The sequence below is a fragment of the Ambystoma mexicanum genome, chromosome 2p (genome assembly GCF_040938575.1).
Source record: "Ambystoma mexicanum isolate Mex_15411 chromosome 2p, UKY_AmexF1_1, whole genome shotgun sequence".
Taxonomy (NCBI): domain Eukaryota; kingdom Metazoa; phylum Chordata; class Amphibia; order Caudata; family Ambystomatidae; genus Ambystoma; species Ambystoma mexicanum.
The window spans coordinates 147083760-147104981 of NC_090923.1; the positions used below are offsets into that span (position 1 = coordinate 147083760).

Below are 21222 nucleotides of genomic sequence, written 5' to 3' on the forward strand. Positions count from 1 at the left end.
TTCAAGAAAGGTTCACGTATGTGTCCCACTAGTTATAGGCCGATAGCAATTGCTGACACAGAGTCAAAAATATTCTGCTCTTTGGTCTTAAGGGAACTGCAAGAATGGATTACAGCTAAATCCATTCTTGATTTAAAACAAATAGGTTTCAAAAAAAAATATTGGAACAGCCTGTGGGGGTCTTGTGTTGAAAACCTTAATAGCCAAATCCATGAAGCAGGGAGAGAGACCTCTATTTGTGGCCTCGATGGACCGTAGCTCTGCCTTCGATCTTGTAGATAGGCAATTTCTGTGGCTAAAGTTACAAGAACTTGGTATTCAGTTCATTTACTCCAGATTATTATTGCTCTGTACACTGACACTAGTTTGAAGGTTTGCTTAATAACAGAGGGTTTACTCTCCAAGGTAATCATTATTCCGAACGGACTAAGACAGGTTTGTATGCTGGCCCCTACGGTTTTCAACCTTTGTGTATGTGGTTCTCAAAACGCCCTTGGCAGTAAAGGTATGGTATGTCCCAAATTGAATAATGTGTGCATAGCCTGGATGGCTTACGCCAATGATTTTCTTCTTTTGGACAAAACCAAAATTGGACTACAAAGGATACTTAGAGCCTTCGAAATATTTATAGAGAATCTCAAACTTAAAATAAATCCCGCAAAAACAGTTACTGTCCGGTTTGGTAAAAATAATAAAAAAAGAGAGTGCTTTTGCTTGGACATGTGAAGGAAAGAGGATTAAGGCACAACCCTCATTTAAGTGCCTGGGATTTTATTTCTCTAGTCAGGATTCCACTAGTCTGATAAAAAGCCAGTTGACTCTGAAATCTGAAATAGCCATTTGACAGCTGAGGGCTATTGACAACAAATTTGGAAAATTTACTATGGTTCCGTTGAGAGAATTCTATAACAAAAAAGTTATACCACGTTTAACTTATGGAATTGAATTATTTTCTGATGAACTACATGCACATCTGACCACTATTGAAGGTAAAATCTGGAGAGCTGTGCTATGGTTTTTGCCCAAATGTATACCACTGGCCCTGATAAGATATGAACTGGGTTTGCACTCACTTTCTTCCTATGCAACTTGGAAGAGACTATGCCTCTGGAAAAAATATAAAACTTCAATGGATGAAACTTTGTATACATGTGCTTACCAAGAATCATTGAATCCCTTCATGTATGCGTTAAAATGTGAAAGCAAGACTTGTTTGAAAGAGCTAGGTCTATCTGTGATTTCATTATGCAACAAGCCGGGTAAAGTGAAGATCAGTTTAATGGGTTTTGATTGGCAAAGAATGAAAGGGAAAATTTTAGATTCAAAACTGTATAAATTTGCCTGTTCTACCTGGAAATGGCAAGCTGTCATGGAAGGCTATTTGATCAAATACCCGTGTAAGCGGCTGCGTAATGATTTCATGCGCTTTCGCTTTAATGTTTTACCTACTAATCAAATAAAATGTATTAGAAATCGCAACTTAGAAGGAGATCCATGGTGCCCATTTTGTAAAATCGTTGCTGTTGTGGAAACTTTGAAACATATTTTATTGATTTGCCCCTATTTAAAGACTCAAAGGTTAGAGTATTTTTCGAAATTTGTAGTTTCAACTAATGAAGTGAATAGAGAATTCATATGGTATAGAATGCTGCATGATAATTGCACAAGTTTAAAAATCTGTGTAACAACCTTTTTAAGAAATGTCTGTGATTTGAGTTAATAAGGGTAACATTTTCTTTTTTGGATTTCTGAGGATCTGGATTTGAGAGAAAAAAAAAATTATTCTGGAAATGTAATGTAAGACTACTGTGATATGAATATTTTCATACAAAATTTGCAAATTTTGGATTAATCTGTTAACACAGTTTGGTACTTTTTTTATTCTTGTATTACTTTTAAATTTTCTGTAAAATCAAGGTTTGATATCTTTGTGATTTTGTAAAGGTTTGTAAATAAACCAAAACAATAAAAAGAAAAAAAATACTGCTTACCAGAACTTACCTGAACTATAAAAACCCAGTGCAGTAACTGGGCAACCACGAACTCAGTAGACACTAATCGCAGAACAGCAACGCCCGAACATCTCCCAGAGAATAGCGCCCCTGCACGAGCAGGATGGAGTGTGCACCAAATTAATCCCACTGGTGAGACATGCACTATAGTAATCAGTCATCAATGTGGGCTTGGGGGAAGGCAGAGGGTTAGACAATTCCCTTAAAAAACCCTAATATTTTACCTTTTTTGGCAGGTCAGACTTCATACTAACCAGGGGTGGTGTAAAAAGAGAGAAGGGACCGGAGGACTCCATTGCTCCTGCAGAGACTCAGGTCAGCGTGACAGATTTCCTTTTCTGTCTGCACCATTCTACACGATAACTAACGCTTCACATTAGCGTGCTGTTTCTTATTTCGGTATGGAACTATCGTCAAAAGTGTTTTGGCACTCAAGGCCTTGTGCACGAAGCAAAGTGTGAACTTGCCCTGATATCTACTGTTCTAAGTGTCCTGAAGACGGTTTTGAAGACACACTGATAAAAGATCTAGTCGATACTGGTGTTTTCTTTAATACCTAGAAACACAAATATGTGTTGACACTCCATGAGAAATGATCCTCACATGGAGACTGATTTCATCTGCCACTTTTTGTTACTAACATCACAAAAAGACTGAATTACATTTTAACATCCTGTGTTTGTCTCCTGAGCCACATTATGTATGGCTCCTTCATAAACGCAACGCAATAATATTTGTCTTGTATTTGCTCTTTTATTGTTTTAAAATTTTACGTTACAATGTATATCAATTAAAATATGTATTTTCTATTGAACCTGGTGTATGGTTCTGCATATTTTCACTGACAACCTGTGTATGTCATATGTTTTCTGAGGCACCAACCACCTTATGTGTATGGAAGTAGGGTTGCTAGTTGTGGATCCTGTTCTTCTGCTTTTGGAACACTGTCCAATCACATACATTGACCAATTGGATTAGAAAATTATGCACACTTCTAATGGAAGTGGTTTCTCTTGTTTAAACGTCCATGCCAGATATTCCAGGGACATGGACTCACTCACTTGCAACCTGACTGGCTGACTGAAGGAGAGAAAGTATAATGTATAACAGAAAGGAGAATGGAATATATTCCTTTCATTTGGACCCATGTTGGATTAAAAGTTGCGCACTGTAAGTGAGGTTTACCTGGAGCAGGGGTCTGCTCCTATCTTTCTCAGCGGTCGTATTCTGTAACTTGGGCTGCACACATCTCATCCTCACTTCTCTACAGTGTCCATCAAGTTTCTGTACTTGGTGCTCTCCCTTTCTCTCCCTACCGTGCCCCTTTCTCTGCTCTTATTTATTGATTTAATCTTTCCTTTCATCGGAACGCAGATGATATTCAAATCTTTCTCTCTTTTTCTTCCTTTCACTCTATTCTGCACTCCACTGTATCAACATGCCTTTCTGCTGTCCGAAACTGGATGTCTTCTCATTTTCTACACCTCAATCCTTCTAAACCGAGGGTCTGGTTTTTACTGCGTCAACTATTCCATCTACTCTTCCCCTGCGTCTGTCTTTTGAGGGGTTATGCAATTTGGGGTTATCTTTGATCCTTCGCTTTTCTTTAACCTGCATATCTCTTCTATTACTCGCTCCTGTCACTATGCCCTTTTTAACATCCATTGTGCTCGCCCTATCTCTCATTTCATGCTACTAGACCTCTTCTGTTCTGCCTGGTCTTTTCTCATATCGACTACTGCTCTTCTTTTCTTCTTGGCCTCCCTGCCTCACATCGTCTTCCTCGCTGATCTATTTATAATCCTTTGTTCGTCTTATCTTCGCTTTACCTTTTCACTCCGTTATCACATCTTCTTTACAGTCTTTTTAACTGCTTCCCTTTGAATCACGTCTTCTCTACCATTTTCTATCAATTGTTTTGAATTGTACTCACGGCTTCTCTTTCTTCATTAGTTTTGTTCTATCCTCCCTCTTCGACTCTCCGATCACAGAATCTGCTTCTACTCACTGTCACTGTCTCCTCTCACTGCTTGTTCCCATTTCTGATAGTTTGCCCTCTTAGCCCCTAAACACTGGAATTCTTTCCCCCGCTATCTGCTCTTCTTCAGCTCTTCATATTTTACAATATAACCTGAAAAGTCATCTTCTCTCCCTTCTTTCTACTTAGTGACTTTCTGTTTCTCTCCCGTCCTTCTGTTTTTAGTTGTTGTTTGCTATATCATGTAAATGTTACTGTTTTCTAATATTTTGTAATAGCGCTTTTGGCAAAAGGCGCTTTATAAATTCAATATACGAAATAGAAATGAGTTAAAAACCCAGACCTTCTTCAGTGGAAACAACAGCAGACAGGTCCAATACAGAAAGAGGGAGACCAGGCTGTTGAGGGAAGCTGACCCCATCTTGCAGACTGGTTCTCACCTGTTACAAGATGGGAGAATGGAACCAATCCTTAAGGTGTACTCGCCTGGTTGTGAGACAGCCAAAATAAATTACTTTGTAACTATAATCCCAAGGGGAAATATAATTCAGAGTGGAAACATGCTCTAAAGTGTAATAGATTAAAACCTTTACCCCTTTCATTTGATAAACTGAGGGGTAGGGCTATGTAAACAGACTTGACATACTGAGAAATTAATGCATATTTTAGAAGTTTATAAGCTTCTGGAAGTATAGATTTGTAGGACTAGGTCCTATGATGTGTAAACTGGGAGACTGACTCCTCTGAGTAATGATCAAACACAGAAGAAGTAGTTAGGGAGCTAAAAGGACATCTCACTGTATGCATACCTAAAAAAATAAGGCTATTGTGGACAGTTCCTTTTTACATCACCAAGCAGACTCTTGATACTGGTGCTGATCCATTTAAGAAAACTGGTAAAGGTTGATTAATCGTATCCCATTTTCCCGCCTTTAAGTTGCCCATTGAAAATGAGAATGTACGCTTTCACACATTACTACAATAGAAACACCACTCAAAGGAGTTTAGCAAACAAGCACTTTCATTTTTTAAGTGATTCACATGCTGGAATATTAAGTAGCTGTCTTCCAATTGAGTTTTCTAGAACATGGTTTGAAATTCTGACTTGTTCAGTGAGGGGGGGTATTTATTTGCAATTCATTAAAAGTAGAGATATATAGATACTCAGAAATGCTCTGATTTAATTTGCTTTTCTACAAAATGACAATTTATCCCAAGCCCTCATACACTGTTCAACGCATGGTGGGTGTGTGCTCAGGATACATTTAGGGGGTAATTTATAGAATTCGGCGCACAAGTGGCGCACGCGGCTGGCGCACAGAATGCGCGTGCGTCAGTCTGCGCCAGCCGCGTGCGTCAAAACCCATTTCAACGCACAGCGTGTTCATGGATTTCAACATCTGTGGCGCAGAGCGTCGCAGTGACGCTGCACCAGTGCCAGTAATGCCCCCAATCTCGTCCCATGCGCCAAAAACATCGCACAAATCCCCTACATGGCACAAAGGCCAGGGGACCAGCATACAGCCCCCCCAAGCACGAAAACGCATGTAAAAGTCCCTGTGCACCCCTCAGAATACAAGTACCCCTCTTGCGTATTCGAAAACGCGTGTAAATGTCCTCGCGCACCCCTTGGAATGCACGTATCCCACTCGCACTATCGGAAATGCGTGTAAAAGTCCCCGCGCACCCCTCGGAATACACGTATCCCGCTCGTACTATTGAAAACGCATGTAAAAGTCCCCGCGCACCCCTCGGGGGAGAAAACACGTACACCGCTCGTGCTATCGAAAACGCGTGTAAAAGTCCCAGCGCACCCCTCAGAATACACATACCCCACTTGCGCTATTGAAAGCACGTGGAAAACTCCCTGCGCATCCCTCGGAATACACGTACCCCTCTCGCGCTAGCGAAAATGCCTGGAAAACTCCCCGCGCACCCCTCGGAATACACATACTCCTCTCGCATTAGGTCAAATGTGTGGAAAAAGTCCTCCCTGTGGTATGGGCTGCCTGTGGGGCATGGGGAGGGTGGATGGGCTGCCTCTGGGCCATGGGGAGGGACGATGGGCTGCCTGTGTGTATTCCGAGGGATGCACAGGGAGTTTTACACGCGATTTAGCAGTGTGGGCACTCCTGGGTGTGCCCTTTCCCCCCTCCCCATGCCCTGCAGGCAGCCCTCACCTCGGGATTACCCTACACCCATGACCATGCCCTGCAGGCAGCCCACATGGCACAATGCACTTGTGAGCCCCAACACATATCCCCCACCCACCCAGCAGTGACGGGCACCTGCCAGCAGGCCCCGACTCATGTCCCACCAAACAGCATGTCCTAACAAAACAGACCCATGTCCCTAATGTCAACCCTATTCCCCCTTGCCGCCCAGTACAAGCACGCAACCATCCACTGCACCCACTCCCAAATTACCCATGCCATGAGAGTCTCAAAAGAACCACTATGGCCATGCATAAATGTACATTAGAGCCACACAGTGGCAACACATGACTGAGGCAATGCTCATAGAGACATGCACAAAACCAATGAGAGTAGACCACACCAATAATGAAGATATATGATATGTATTAAAAATGTAATGAAAAAACATATTGACATATTGTAAATTAAGAGATAATGAAAAAAATAAAAATAAAAGTCCAATGTTAAACAAAAATCCGCAAGAGGAAAAAAGGGAAGTGGTCCATTTCCAATGTCCAAATAAAGTACATGAAAAACATAAAAAATACCATTGATCCATGGGATGTTAAAATAACTAAAGTATGTTTAAGTCTGGAACTATATACACTGCAAGTCCGAAGGGTCCATGATGCCCAAACCAAAGGATACCTACCAAAAAGCCGATAAAAATAACTATATACATAAAGTGGAGCAAAGTCCATGAACTCCAAAATAAAGGAAAAAAAGGAAACCTAACCCTAAAGAACTATGTACAAAGGCGGCTCACTTGTTGATGTCCCGAGCCAGGGCATCATCAAACTCTTCCTCAACGTCTTGGAGGCGGGCCTCTTCCCTTGCCCTGAGGTCTTACAGGGATGCAACCATGGCCTCCTCCAACTCCCTGCGAGTTGCCTCGAGGCACTCAGCCCACCTCATCGCCCTGCACATGGAGTTCTCCGCCCTGACCATAGTGAGCCGTGCATCTTCCGCCTGCCGCCGCTCTGCATTTATTTGCCGGCCCAACCGCTGCCACACAGAAGATACTCCCAATCCAGGGTCCTCCTGCCCTCTGGCCGATGCCTGCCCCTGTGATGTTGATGGCCCCAAACCATCATCGCTCCCACCTTGATCCTGCTGCTGCCGTGCATGTGCCCGCCTGTTGATGCCTGCACGTCCTCCCACAGCTGGAGTCCAGTTGTTGGGGGGGCCGCCCCTGCTGGACCCGCGACTCCCGACTGTGGCAGGGATGTGTCCTCCACCAGCCTGGGTCAGGGGCAGCTCCACAGGGTGCCCAGGTGATACGTAGGCAGGAAGATGGCACGGAGAACGACTGCCACATAGGGGGTTCAGTTGAGGAGGGGGTCGATAGAAGTTCCAGCACATGGAGGAACCCAGCACTGCTGACCCGTCCTAGTAGGTCAACGCGGTCAATGAGGCATTCAAAATTACGTGCATTGTCCACACGAGAACCCTGCACGTCATCCTGAATGCCACGTTGACGCAACGCCACACCAGCCAGGACAGGCTCAACTCGGTCCCGGATAGCCACGTCCGCAGGGAGAGGAAGGCCAGTTGTTGTTTGCGCCTCCCTTCCCTGAAAATGGGTCTGGACGAAGTCATCCCTGCTGGTGCGGGATGATGCAGCACAGGATCGGGGACAGGATTACACACAGGCACCTCCGCGGCGGCCTGTGCTGCCTCCTGTCCCTGTCCTGCACCACTAGCACCAGTGGAATGCCCCCCTCCAGGCCCTGTGCGTGGGCCTTCCACGGCCTCCTCCTCAACCAACCCCCCCACCAACCTGGATGACTCCATGACATCTTCCTCCATAGGCCCATGTGGGGGCTCAGCTGCCCCTTCTGCTGCCGAGGAGTTCACCTCCGACTTCCGCCTCTTGGACCTACCCTCGGCAGCTGTGGCCGCGGACGTGGCACCAGACTCCTCACTCCCCGAAGAGATGACAACCCGGGAGGGGAGCTGGGCCTTGCGTCTCCAGCTGGCGGTGGGATCCCTGCCGCTGTGCTCCACAGCACCATCTCTGCCCTGTTCATCAGTTGACGCTGCAGACAGGGAGAGATAGTACACAGGTATCAGGGCACTGTAAAATGGTCTGAAACACACATGACAGTTGCACATGAGTGGCAGTGTCAAACTTCACAGATGGCATCACACTCCCCAACACACATATCATTTGAACCCACACACACAGGCAGCAACATCCATGCACATACAACAGCATGAGCATCTGAAGGTTAGCCTGATGTCTCATGCAACACAGTGAGTGCCAAACACATGCACACATGCCACCAGACATATATGCATCTGTACATCTCCACCACCTGTCACAGTGAAATCATTGGCAACTATGTCACATCTGCCAATCAGCCTCCTACATGTCTGTGTCACAAAACATCCATGGCGTATCACATTCACACACAAGTCAAACACACACACACATATATGCCATGCACGTACATGAAGGTGTAACCAGCATCCATGTGTCACACCACAACCATGCCACAGTACATACACATCCATACATGGGGCTTTCCAGACATATGTCCAAGCTGCACACTCCTGGCACACCTCAACATGCACTGCGCCCAATCAGTACCCATGGACACTTACCGCTCGACTCCAGACGGATCTGCCTCTGAAGGACCTGGAGGTGGAGCGCTAGGCATATACGTTCCAGGACCCTCATCTGGTTGTTGGTAAGGCAGACCCGGCACCCCTCTGCATGCGCTGCCTCCAAGATGCACCGGGCCTTGCTGAGGTTCCTGGACCTGCAGTCCTCCCAGCGCTTCCGGGCATGTGCCATGTCATGGGCTGCCACCCCCTCCATGTTGATGGCAGCCACGATTACCTTCCAGATCCTCTTCCATCCTTCATTGTCGGCGCGTGGTCTTCCGAAGAGGGCATCATAATGCCATAGCTCTCAACCATTTGCGATGCAAAGGCGGGTGAAATCACCCGATTTTGTGTTTGGCGGGTGAGAGGCCCATTGAAATGAATGGGCGTGTCAGAGGCTTGGCGGGTGAGTCTGCTGTTTCCAAGGCGGGTGACACCCGCCAAAAGCGTGTGAGTTGAGAGCTATGTAATGCACCAGGACTTGCACCACCAGGATACCAACTTCTGCGGCACTGAAGCTGGTAGCCCTCTGCCTCTCTGGCTGGGGGTTGCCAGTGGTCTCCGATGGTGTTTCCCCCAACATGGCAACCCCCGAGGCAGGTGTGGGTGGGCAACTGGGTCCTGCTGCTAGGCTGTGGAGCGATGGAACTTCAGTCGGGAGTCTTCTGTTCCAGCAGGGTTGGTCACAGCAACTGGACCCCTGCAGATGGCTGACGTGCAGGCACCAAATAGCAGGGCATGTGGCCAGCAGGCAGGCAGCAGCAGCAGGTGGCAGGTGGGAGCAGGCTCGGGGTTCTGGGGGGCAGGAAAATGGCCTTCTGGGCAGGAGCATGGTCTTCCGTGTGTTGTGGCGTGGCCAGCTTGATACAGAGTGATTTGGCACGTGAAAAAACTGCACGTCAGCGTGTAATTCGAGGAAAGGCCCTTAGCGCGTAAGCGCGTATGTGACATAATGTGCGCGCAGGCGTTTCCCTGGCACGGGTTGAAGGTCCCACGTAGGTTTCCATCGCTCTGTATGTGCTTTTCATGGAAAGCTGTGCGTGTGTTTTCCAGGCATTGGGGTTCACATACAATTACTTCACAGCGGCTACAGTGCGTACTTTTGGCGTGGGTGTTGGCTACGCCTTCTACTTCTACATGCAAGGCAGACGGTGAGTCGCACACGCTATTTTTAATAATGCGGTGTACCTGTTATTCGCAAACCCCTTTTTTTTCAGGGCATACTAGCCTGCGTGTTGATCACGTAGGTGTTTTTTGTGTTCCTGGCTGCCACAGCGTACTGCGTGTGTTTTTTTACAAGCAAGTGGGCTGCAGGGGTCGCTTATCTCTTTTTCTTGCTTTTTTGGGATGCCTGAGCGTTGCGTGACACGTCATTTCTCCTAGGGGACCACATAATGGGACATTCATCATAGCTTTATATACGTGTTTTTTGTTTGCGCGCACTTTTGTAATGCGGAGGGACGCTACCGCCTGCCTTCGTGTGGCAGACGTGTTTAGGCCTGTGCTTGTCTTTGGCCATGCGCGGGTTTCCTCTATCCGATTCCATGAATACGTGTAGTTCGCGTGTGTGTGGGCGTTCGGTGTATTTCCCTGCAGTTCTTCCCCAGTTACGCCTTCTTTTTCACGTGTTGTTCCCCATTCCGCGTGTTCTGCCCCGTGTTCAGCCCTCTTTTTGGTGTGTGCGCTGACTTTGTGCGCTTTCACTGTGCGCGTCACGCACGGCGTTCTGGATGTTGCAATGACATGTGCGCCCGTGTGCGCCACGCAAGGATTTGGCGCACCTCCCGGGGAAACACGCACAGGGCCTTCCATGATTCGCACGCGTGCGCTTGCTTTTTCACGCTTGCGCCAGCTTGCGCCACGATTTTCGGCGCATATTTGTTCCATGAATTGGCCCCTTAATGTACATATGGTGATGCATGTGCTTCAAACGTTTACTTTAATATAAATGCTGTTTTGACCATGGAAGCTGGAATTTCATAGATGCAAAATGTGTCCATATTTAAATTAATTTAATTATATATGTTTTATTAATAAATAGAACTTCTGGTCAACCCTGCATGTGTTTATGTCCGAAATGGAAGTGAGGCTGTTGGCAATCAACAGTATTAAATTGGGCTTCCAGGTTCCAAAAAATAACTTTATACAATAAATAAAACTTGTGCACGCATGGTTTGGGGTGGCTGGAAAATTCCCCAAATTGGATGTCACCCGATTTAAACATCTTACACTCCCTAATTGTGATGTGTAAATGCCTTGTGATTTAAGATAAATAACCTATAGTTTGAATTGTTACACATCACTAGTTTGGTGGACTCTCTTATGAAATAGGTTACTGTAACCAGTGAGGATTGTATGGCAATTGTATTTGACTTGAATGTTTTGAATAGAATGGGTGAATGATATGCAGAGTTGGCACCATACCCAGGCTTGTGAGGGTTTATTCCCTCCCAAATGGAGGAGGTTGCAAGTAGAAGATAGCACTATGCCATGACGGACAGCCCGTAGTTCTGATAGGAGAGGGAGAGGTCAAAAGCCTTCAATGATTAGCATCTCTTTGTCAAACTAAATATCCCCTGAATTGGGGTGAATGATGCATCTGATGGACCAAAGGAAGGTGTAATAGATATTCAGCCTTCTGGTCTTCTAGGGAGGGGTCAACAGCCCAATGGGTCCATGGCCCTGCTCACAACCAGCTTTAAAAACTGTTATCCAGAAGCCCTACATCCAAAACAAAAGTTTGGGGCCGGATGGTAGATTACTGTAAATCACGAAGAACAATGATGCAAATCGGAAGGCATATATTACTGATATTCCCTAAGTCCTCTTACCTGTCATACCCTTTTCACCTTCACACAGATTATTCACCATCATCTCACTTGTCTTGTCAAGAATAGACTAGGCAAACAGCATTTACCATGGAATGCCTGACTACCACACCAAACTATAAAGTCTCCAAAACACAGCAGCAAGATTCTTACTAAGACTCAGGAGGAGCAAGCACATACACCAGCACTTGGATCTCTGCACTGGTTACTAGTAGTGTTTTATTATATTTTAAAGCACTTTGACATGTTTACAGAGCAATTTCATGGATAAAGAGCTGAATACCTACAAGCAAAACTCCACATCTACAGAGCAAGAAAAACCTGGAGGTCTAGCAAGTATTAAACCAAAGCATTATCTGCAAATGAAATAAGGCAGATCAGCATTTTCGATCATCTCAACAGAACTCTGGAATTCCGTTCAGAGGGAAATACACGCAATTGAGGAACACCTGATCTTCAGGAAAGCCTAAATTTAGGGCTACAGGGCCATACAACCCAGCCCACCATCCCCCTTTATCAGATCTGCCTGAGTGCCTGGAGACCATGCAAATGGCAGCAGTGTGCTGTATAAATCCCATAAACATACCAAATCTAGTTATAATACACTTTTCAGTGTCCTCCACTTACCCTTACCCAACAAGCCTAACCCTCCACCATTACAGATAGGTTGACATGTGGAACCTGCAGGCTTCAGTGCATGAAGCTGCACCTTGCATAACACTGCAGTTCCTTGGAGTTAAAGGATTGCGTAAGCATATGAGTTTGTACTTTGTTCATGAGGTTGTGCCTGAACATTTGAGGCTTTTTTTGTTTTTTTATTTTTTTAGTGTGGTTTTGGTTGTTCATACCCAGCCTTAGAGATAATAAACAAAGAAAAAACAAAGATACCAATCAAGATAAAAAACAATCACAGTTTCCACAGTACAACAAATGAAATGAAATAGAACAAAAGAGAATTTATTAAAAAACCAATAGTCATTCAAAAAATGTCCAGTTTACACCATAACTCTATGTGGTGCACGCTATTCAGCATCTGATTCGAACCAGACCTGCATGTTACAAAAGCTTAACCATTGAAATAGTCACTGCAGTTTCCTCCCCACCAGAAACTCTATTGAATAGCTCACCCGTTACTATGTAATCCGGGTTATGAATGAATTGGCCTAGCCACAACGATCTCTGGGACTGTAGTGATGGACAAGCCACAAGAATGTGCTCTCTGGTCTTAACTACCTCGTTATGATTACAAAAGCAACACTCTTCAATACCCCCATCCAGAGGTGACCTGATGGCACAGACTTCTTTGGAAGATCTCATTTTAAATACAGTGGACATCCAATCACAGTCAAACAGTCCTTTATTAAGTGGCATAGCACTGGAAGTGAGGGCCTCCACTGTTTCCTCACATCTACAAAGGACCTCGTCAACTCGTTTTGTTAAGTTCAATAACGGGCTAATAGATGGAATCTTCATAATCTCAGCGACATCAGAATATAGAGACCCCCTTGGAGCGCAAACAGTTTCCTATAAAGCAATAGAATTTTCCACTCTAGTTGATAGCCCAGAGATGTTGAACCAGACTTGAAATGTAAGGCTTCAATTGGAACACAGCTACGACGATTCAAGGCCTCTTTCCACACTCAAAACTGTACCCTATCAAAATGTAGGGACCTAGTTTTCATGTCAATATCCATGCCATATAACAATTTTGGAATTACTTTCATCTTATAAAATTTTAGGAGAGGGCATATCGAAAAGCAGCAAAGTCTAGAGTTGATTTTCCACATTTGGATGGATAATTACTTAGCCATAGCCATTAAACGCGATGATAAAATACCACATTATCAACCGCATCTAATCCAAAGGCAAGGTAGACAAAGCCTCGAGACGGGTTTACCCTTGAATTGCCAATAGACCAACTATAGCCCATTTGTTTGTTAACATTGTAGTGAAACCTAATAATGTTTGTTTTGTTCTCGTTGATTCAAGTTAATTCCTAGATAAGTACTCCCAAATCAACTGCAAGACCACCGGGCTCTATAAAGAAGGATGACGTTGTTGGTATATGTGAGATAGGGAACTGTCAGAGTTGTTATCCATGGAGGAGCAAAACAAGATTTGTCCAAAAACTCTCACAGGTCTGACAGATAGAGGTTAAACAGGCAGGGAGCCAATACGCAGCCCTGGCAGGGATCTCTTTTAGATTCAAAGCTTCCATCAGGGCTCCCTACCCGTTCAACCAAAGCTTTGAATCGTATAAGTGGGCCAAAATAGTGAGCAGAGCAGGATAATCAGTCATTTTGCCAAAGTAAATTGCGGTTTTGTGCAGAAAAATGCCTGGGAGTAATCGATGGCCGCGATGTGAACTCTAAGGCTACCAACCCTCATTGATTCCTCCTTCAGGCAGTGGACTACAAAAACGCTCACGTCGGGTCGGTCCCTATTCCTCTCCAGAAGCCCGTTTGGAACTTTTGCAAGCTTCCCATAGAGGTGCTCCCTCAGCCCTAGGCCCACGAAGATTTGACTTTCACAGTCAAGAAGGTAGAAAGGATGATAGCTAAGAGGACTGTTCCTATCTCCCTTCTTATAAATGGGCTCTATTACTGCAAGATACCAAGAGGGGGCATCACCCCAGTTGCTATAATTTCTGAGAACCTTATGTATAGAACACGGGCCCACAATTGGGGGTCCCGCTTCAATACTGCATTGGACAACCCGTTAGGTTCTGGTGCCCTTGAATTAGAGTCTTCAATTAGGTCCACTGATAGGGTCAGGGCCAATGGGATTTTCAGGCGCTCAACGGGTAAGAGATTATTTGATTCTCTGTGGAGCTGCAGAAAGTGATTCACCCAGATCATCTTGGTAATATGGTTACTTAATACTTGCTCTTGCGGAGTATTCATCTTGCTAACCACCTCCCATAAATGTTGTGAGTCACTCCGGGTTAATGCTTCCAACATTTCCTCAACCTTGTTTTGCAATGAGATTAATGTATAGCTTTTGACCCAGTTTTTGTGTTTCTGCCTACGTTTTCTAGCACCTCCCCTTTGTTCTGCCCTACACAGACCTTCCCTTGCCAAACCCCTTAAGGCTCTTCTCAAAGTTTTCTTCCTCTCTTGGATGATGGGATCAAAACAGAGTGTCACTAGTCGAGCTGCCGTCCTATTACCGACGGAAATCGTTTTGAATTGATCAACATACGCCTGGAAAAATTGGGGTGCTACTGCTTCCCTCTTCTCTTCCCGAGAAGTTGTGGGGAAAAAAGAATTCATGTTGTTGTTATATTTGCCAACATTTCTAACAAACCAGGTTAATCGATTACCGGAAACATTGACTGCAATATCACCAAATAGGTTGGTCCCACCACAGGCTAATAACACTTCATGTGGGCTGTCAACCATTTGTGGTCACTCTGGATGTATCTCTGAACCTTACTTCTTCACAAAGATCAAATTACTCAGAAGACAAAACAGGTAGTATAAGAATGATGTTTTCCTCCCGAGTGACAATGCGAAGTTTGGAGGGACATCTCCAATAATAGCATCATTAATCATCATTAAATTCCAGCACCAACTTCGATAACTCTTTCTCTCTTCATCATAGACCAAAGCACAAGTATCAGCCCCATCCTCATTCACGTGGTCAGCTATGTCATCCGTCAGATTAATGTTATGCAGGAACTCTACTGGCTTTCTTGTCTTTTGTTCTGGCCCGTGTGTTTTCTTACGGACCAAACCCACATTTGCTGTCACCGCAGGGCTCATGGGGTGGTTATGGATGTGGCCGTTGGTTAATGATTGGCCCATTTCGCCAGACGAATGGCCCCATGAGCCTAAAATATCAGCCGAATTAGTGACAGAGTTGTAGAACATTTTCAGGTTGATCTTGACATCAATAAGTTGAAGAGTGTGTGTCATCACTTTCAAACATATGTTGTCATATAGAGAGGAAACACAGTTTACAACCATGTTAAGGGCTGACATCTTTGGGGCAGTCAGTCTAACCTGGTTGTCCAGTTCTCTGAGTGTGTGGTGTAAATGCTGCTGCAGGACGATTACATTTGCTGTAATGTCCTCCACAAGTGAATTAGTCAGACTAATTGGGTGCTCTGTCAGGAAATAAGGAAAGTTGTCAATCTTGATGGGGGGAATTAAAAGTCTCCTGACTGTTGGTGTATGTCTCATCATTAGTAAGCCCATCTGGGCCAATTATTGAGACCTGAGATCAGTACTTGTAAGTGGGCCAGTTGTCTTATAGAAGTCTGAAATGGTTTTGTTGATTTATGATGGGGGCATAGCTGCCTGGATTTTAGGCATTCCCTGTAGGGGAGGATGCAAGGTAAAGCTTGTGTTCTTCACTCCAATCATGGAGTGTCCAGATATCAACCTTACATTTCGCCCAACCATTATGGCAGACTCCTTCCTGCTGCTCCATGAAGCCTTGGAGGGTGTTAGGGAGCCCAAGACTAGATTGGACTGACGCTCCGATGGTCGTGGTGCTGCCGAAGTTCAGACATTTATGCAGTTAATTCCTGATCAGCCCCGCCGTGCCTGCCAACACATATCCCTTGCAGGCCCAAGGTGTCCTGCCATGTGGTGGGAAGCAGGGGCAAAAGTCTCAGGCCCGCAAGTAGAATGAAGGGGGCCTACTCATAGAAGCTGGATTGTAGTGGAAACGTAGTGAATAGTAACAATAGAATCACATCTGTTAATTAAACTCCATTTTAGAAGTTAGACGCCATCTTGAATTTCAAGGCTGGTGCCACAGCTATGTTAGTTCATTTATATTCAGTCTCCTGGTTTAGAAGGCTGTGCATGCACGGGTTGCTCGCAGACCTGGCAGCTTTGCAGAAGGTTCATTTCTTGAACCAACACGCACAGGTCTTCATTGTGTCTTATTAGAAGTGCATGCAACCCAGAAAGAATGTGCACTGCACGAGAAAGGGGGTGGGGGGCTTTTAGGCATTTACTGTCCAGATCTACAGGTTATAGCAGCCCGAGACCTCCAAAGACCAGGATACAAACATTTCAGCACACTGAGCAGCCCAAGACCCCTGGCCACAAAACTGTAAAGTGACCAATCCATCAAGAAGATCACAGAGTAGGAGTGGACTGTCCCCACTATTAGTCCATGTGATTTATGCAGCAAGGTACCATGGTAGAGGGTAACACATTTATGCCACGAGTGAGAAAGAAGTGGTTACGCCAACATGTCTGGGGAAGGAGCGGAGGTGCACGCAGTTCTGAGTAGTTAAGTTTATGACCTTAAAAGTAACCACCTCACTCATGTTCTTGGTACCAGGTGCACTGTTGAGTTGTGAAATGATGGCCTGTGACAAAAGAAGAAGATCCCCCACGTGGAAGAAGATGGGTAGAATATGCTGGGGCAATTGCCTGGCATCCCATACGGAGCAGGCTACATGTGTATAGGGTCACTCCAACCAGCTATCTGGATTTGTAACCTATGTTATGTATGTCACTTGTGACGCTTTGTACCTTTAAAAGCTAGCGCTTGTATTTTTGTGAGATTAAACCTTGTTCTCCATCTTTGTTCTCCATGCAGGAGGTGTGTTCTGCCTTTTTCCCTAGATGTTTGTATTTTTTCTGGTGTGAGGTTACTCTACACATGCAAAAAAAATTGGGGTGGTGCTGATGCTCTGTGTATCCTGCTATTTTCTGTGGGGTATCCGTGGCCGGGTACAGTGTCCTCCAGGGAATAAACTAAACCCAAGCCTGGGGCTGGTTGGCCATCGGCCAAAGAAGGGGGCGAATCAGTGTCTTTAGCGTCCCGCTGCATACCAGGGGACACGTCAAAGGTTACTGTATGAGTCTTCTTTGATCCATCTATGATAGGTGATGAGGAGGGGAAGTTAATGTTAACAACCTTCAGCCCGTCGTTGCTTATAGTTGTGGCTGCAATTAAAACAGCCTCAATTACCCCCTCCCTATGTTGGCCCGCCACCAAATCGATGTTAGCAGCAATAGTACCATTTACTGGCAGGTCAACATTGAAGACAGCCGCTTCTATGCTGCTCAAGTTAATTTTCTCTGTGATGCCACAAACTGTGTTCCCTAAGCTTGGACCCATGAGTGGCAAGTCCTCAAACATTTAAATTATGCCTAAATTGCTGTGCTGCGGTGTGTTTGGACCCATATGCATTTGTAAGTGTGTGATCCACCCAGACTTGCCAGCCTCCCTCCCGCTACAGATTCCGTGGTCTTTAATATCAAGCCTTCCACTCTTTGACCTACTTCATCCGTGATTGGGTTACTCCTTAAATTATAATTCTTCTGCATAATGGGCACGTATTACGGCTACAACAGGCGCCAAAACAGTCAAACAAAACAAGCGATGAAATAGAAGTGTGAACAGTAACTTACTGCATTTAGGGGGAGTCATCCCACCTCCAACTTCGACATTGACACCAACACTCACACTATAGTCAGGATTCGCTCAGCGAATCAGGTTAAATCTTCAACCAAGGGACCCGGCTCAGCTCATTCCAGGCAGACAGGAAAGAAATGTAAAGGTCAGGGGTTTTGGTGTGTAGAAACGCGACCACCAAAGTTGCCAAAGTTGCAGTTGCAATGTCGCTCTCCAAAGCGTCCAAGCGAGTAGATAAGGATCTCCATCTCTCTCTTCCTAAACATCTCCCTTCTCGAGCTCTCCGCTCATCCACCTCCAACTCTCTGAGGGTCAGTCGCTTTTCCAAGCAGAGAGTTGGGGGAAGATCTATATCTTCGGCTGGGGCCTCCCTCTGGAACAGCCTCCCTGCCTCTCTCAAACTGGAGCAGAACCACCTCAGGTTCCGGAAGCAACTCAAGACCTTCCTTTTCGCTTCTGCTTTCTCTCTTCCTTTCCCCTGCTGACGTCCCGACTGCTCCATGCACTGGTCACCTGGCTATCCTTGGAACTTGGGCCAGGGCTCCTTCATGTACAGTTGCCCTTCACACTGCTTCCTGGCTAGCCCAGCACTTGTGGTCTGTATCTGCAACCCTACAGTCCCTTCTCTCTGCACTTAGGAGCCATCCGCTGGCTGCACTTATTGAGTTACCTGCACTGAGCCACCCGCTGACTGCACTTTTTGAGTTACCTGCACTTCTCCCCCACCCCTCGGCACTTCCCCCTTCCACTTCCCTGCACTTGCGCGATCTGAATAACACAAGGCCTAGTAAGATCGTTGTTTTGTCCTCCCTCTGTTTCCCCCCTCTTTGTCTTGTCGCGCCTAGAAACACTTGTGTATAGGCGCATTATAAATGCAACATTATAACAGTGTTGTCTCGACACTCTACACTTAGTGACACCTTGAGCTTGGCATAGGTACCTGGTCGGTGTACCTGGGCTTGAGATGGTTGTAAGTAGGCATCTGTTAGGTGTGCCCCTTATGTAATACATGTAGTTGAGTGTGGTATATATATACTGTCCAGATTATTTGTGCATTTGAGCACAAGATACCTTACTTGGTACTTTAGCCTACCCCTGCCTGATGGTGGCAGTGCAGTGGGAAATGATTTTAAAAAAGGTAGCAGGCGCTCCTCTCCAGAATGAACACGGCATGATAACCTGTTCTGAGATGAGAGTTTGCAGCACACACTTTTTGCTCACTGTACCTTTCACAGATGGGAAATATCCATTTGCATATCAGTCTTGGTCCCGCCCACATGGGCAGTCCAGCACCGAAATGCTGGGGCAATTCCTCTCTGAACAGCGGGAAATGATGCCTGGCGTGGCGACGGTGTAATTTGCCACATCTGGCTTTAGCAGGGCCAATGACACCATACCTGGGCATGCAGTGGGTGTTGCTGGCTAAATGAGGGTGTACATTGCCTGAAATAATCCCGGGAAAATGGTTAGCAGTGGCCTGGTTACAGAGATTAAAGATATTTAGAAAGAATCCGTTTAAAATGGCCACCTTCTAAATGAATGAATGAACTTTACTTCTGTGGGTAGGTTCTGGTGGCAGTTCTCTTTACAACAGTGATTCATGTTAGTTAATAGTCAGTAGGTGTCCAAAAAGATATGGCAACTTCGTTGCATAACAGCGCTCGAGTCTATATCCAGTGCCGCCCTCACGACTATTACTCCAGTGAGCGCCACAATCTATTTTTAGTTCATTTTGTCATATGTTATCATGGTAGCTTGTCTTGTAGTCCAGCTTAAACAGAATACTACAAATTTATGTTGCAGGCGTGTGTGTGTTACGTAAATCACAATATCTGCACGTAGGCATGCCACCTCCAATATGTGCGCACAAAAAACCCAGAAATGTGATGACGTGGTTAGTTTATATTAGAGGGGACATTACTAAATGGGAATAGGAAAAATCCTAAAAATTGTCAGGGAATCCCTTTGACAGCTGTGCATGGCAGAACAATCGAGTGTTGACTTGAGAGCCTCTTTCTAGCCTCTGACGTTATTTAGAACTGTGCGCACCCCAGTGTGTTCTAAATGCTGTACGTTCACGTGAATATCTATGCGGCTGGTCTATCCTTAATATTCTCCCGATTATATCACATTACCATTAGTGAGATATTCAACCAGCTGGAGAGCCAAACTGAAGTCCGATAATCCCGCAACCACCATAACAATCATTACCTCAGAGATGATCGCGTTAATCCGGGCGCAGACAGCTAGGTTTCAGTGCCAGTCCACGCGTAAATGTGGGGACAGGGACAGGAAATCCGTGGCTTGCAGGACGGACGCCACCTCCAGCCCGGACAGATAGGACCCTTCTGACACGTGAGCTATTCCAAGTGCCAGTAACACAACTCCGCAGCTGCTGCTGCTGGGGGCACACATTGCTTCACCGAAATGGACGGCTTTAAATTTCAGCCTACTTGACATTATCCCGTGTCTTGACTTGACAAAATAAGAGTTGCCTCTGAATGAAAGGACAGCAACACGCTGCGTGCGTGTGGAGAAAAAAGAAGCCGGCAGCTGCATGCGTGGACCAGTGCAAAGCAAATGAGGGCATATAGCGGTTTAGCTCTCTGCAAAAGCATAAACTGTAACCATACAACCATCCTCCATCTACCTAAATACTCAGACATCGCCCCAGCTCTCGGCTAGCTCCGCTTACCTCATCAGAGGATTGCCTTCAGAGCTCTGCATTGTTTTCTAAGACATCCCCTCCACACCCCATTGTACCTTCATGACAAACTGCAACACATCACTCAAACACCAGGCAAGCTAGCCACCATCTTCTACAGATTCCTCTCTCCAAACTAACATGCACACAAAACAAGCATTTACCCCATGGGTACACAGAGGTTGCAGCACCCTACCACTCCACATCGGTCTTGAGAATAGTTAACAAACTATTGCAAGACTATCTCCGCGCTTGAGACTAGTATTCCTCATTATGTTGTAGTTCATCATATGATTCGTTCAAATAAAAAAGTCCAGACAATATATTCAAGTTGGTGTTTCCTTTATCTTCTGATCATGAAGTAATAGTATAGCCGACACGTGTTTCGACCGGTATGGTCCTTCTCAAGGCCTTATTATAAGTTTGTTCTTGAGTATCTCATTTGTTGCTCTGTTTAGCATCCGTAGTTTAATGAATCTTCTGTTATGGGTTAAATCCCTGTTGCCTATTA

General features: G+C 45.4%; 1 protein-coding gene across 1 annotated transcript in view; it reads right to left on the reverse strand.

The window, feature by feature from the left end:
* The window catches only part of SLC41A3 (solute carrier family 41 member 3), an 864281-nt gene extending 843888 nt beyond the window's left edge, over window positions 1–20393 (reverse strand). Inside the window, exon 1 of the mRNA XM_069643389.1 lies at window positions 20219–20393. The gene's annotated coding sequence lies outside the window, so the exon portion shown is untranslated. The remainder of the gene's footprint in view (window positions 1–20218) is intronic.
* Between the last annotated feature and the right edge of the window lie 829 nt (window positions 20394–21222).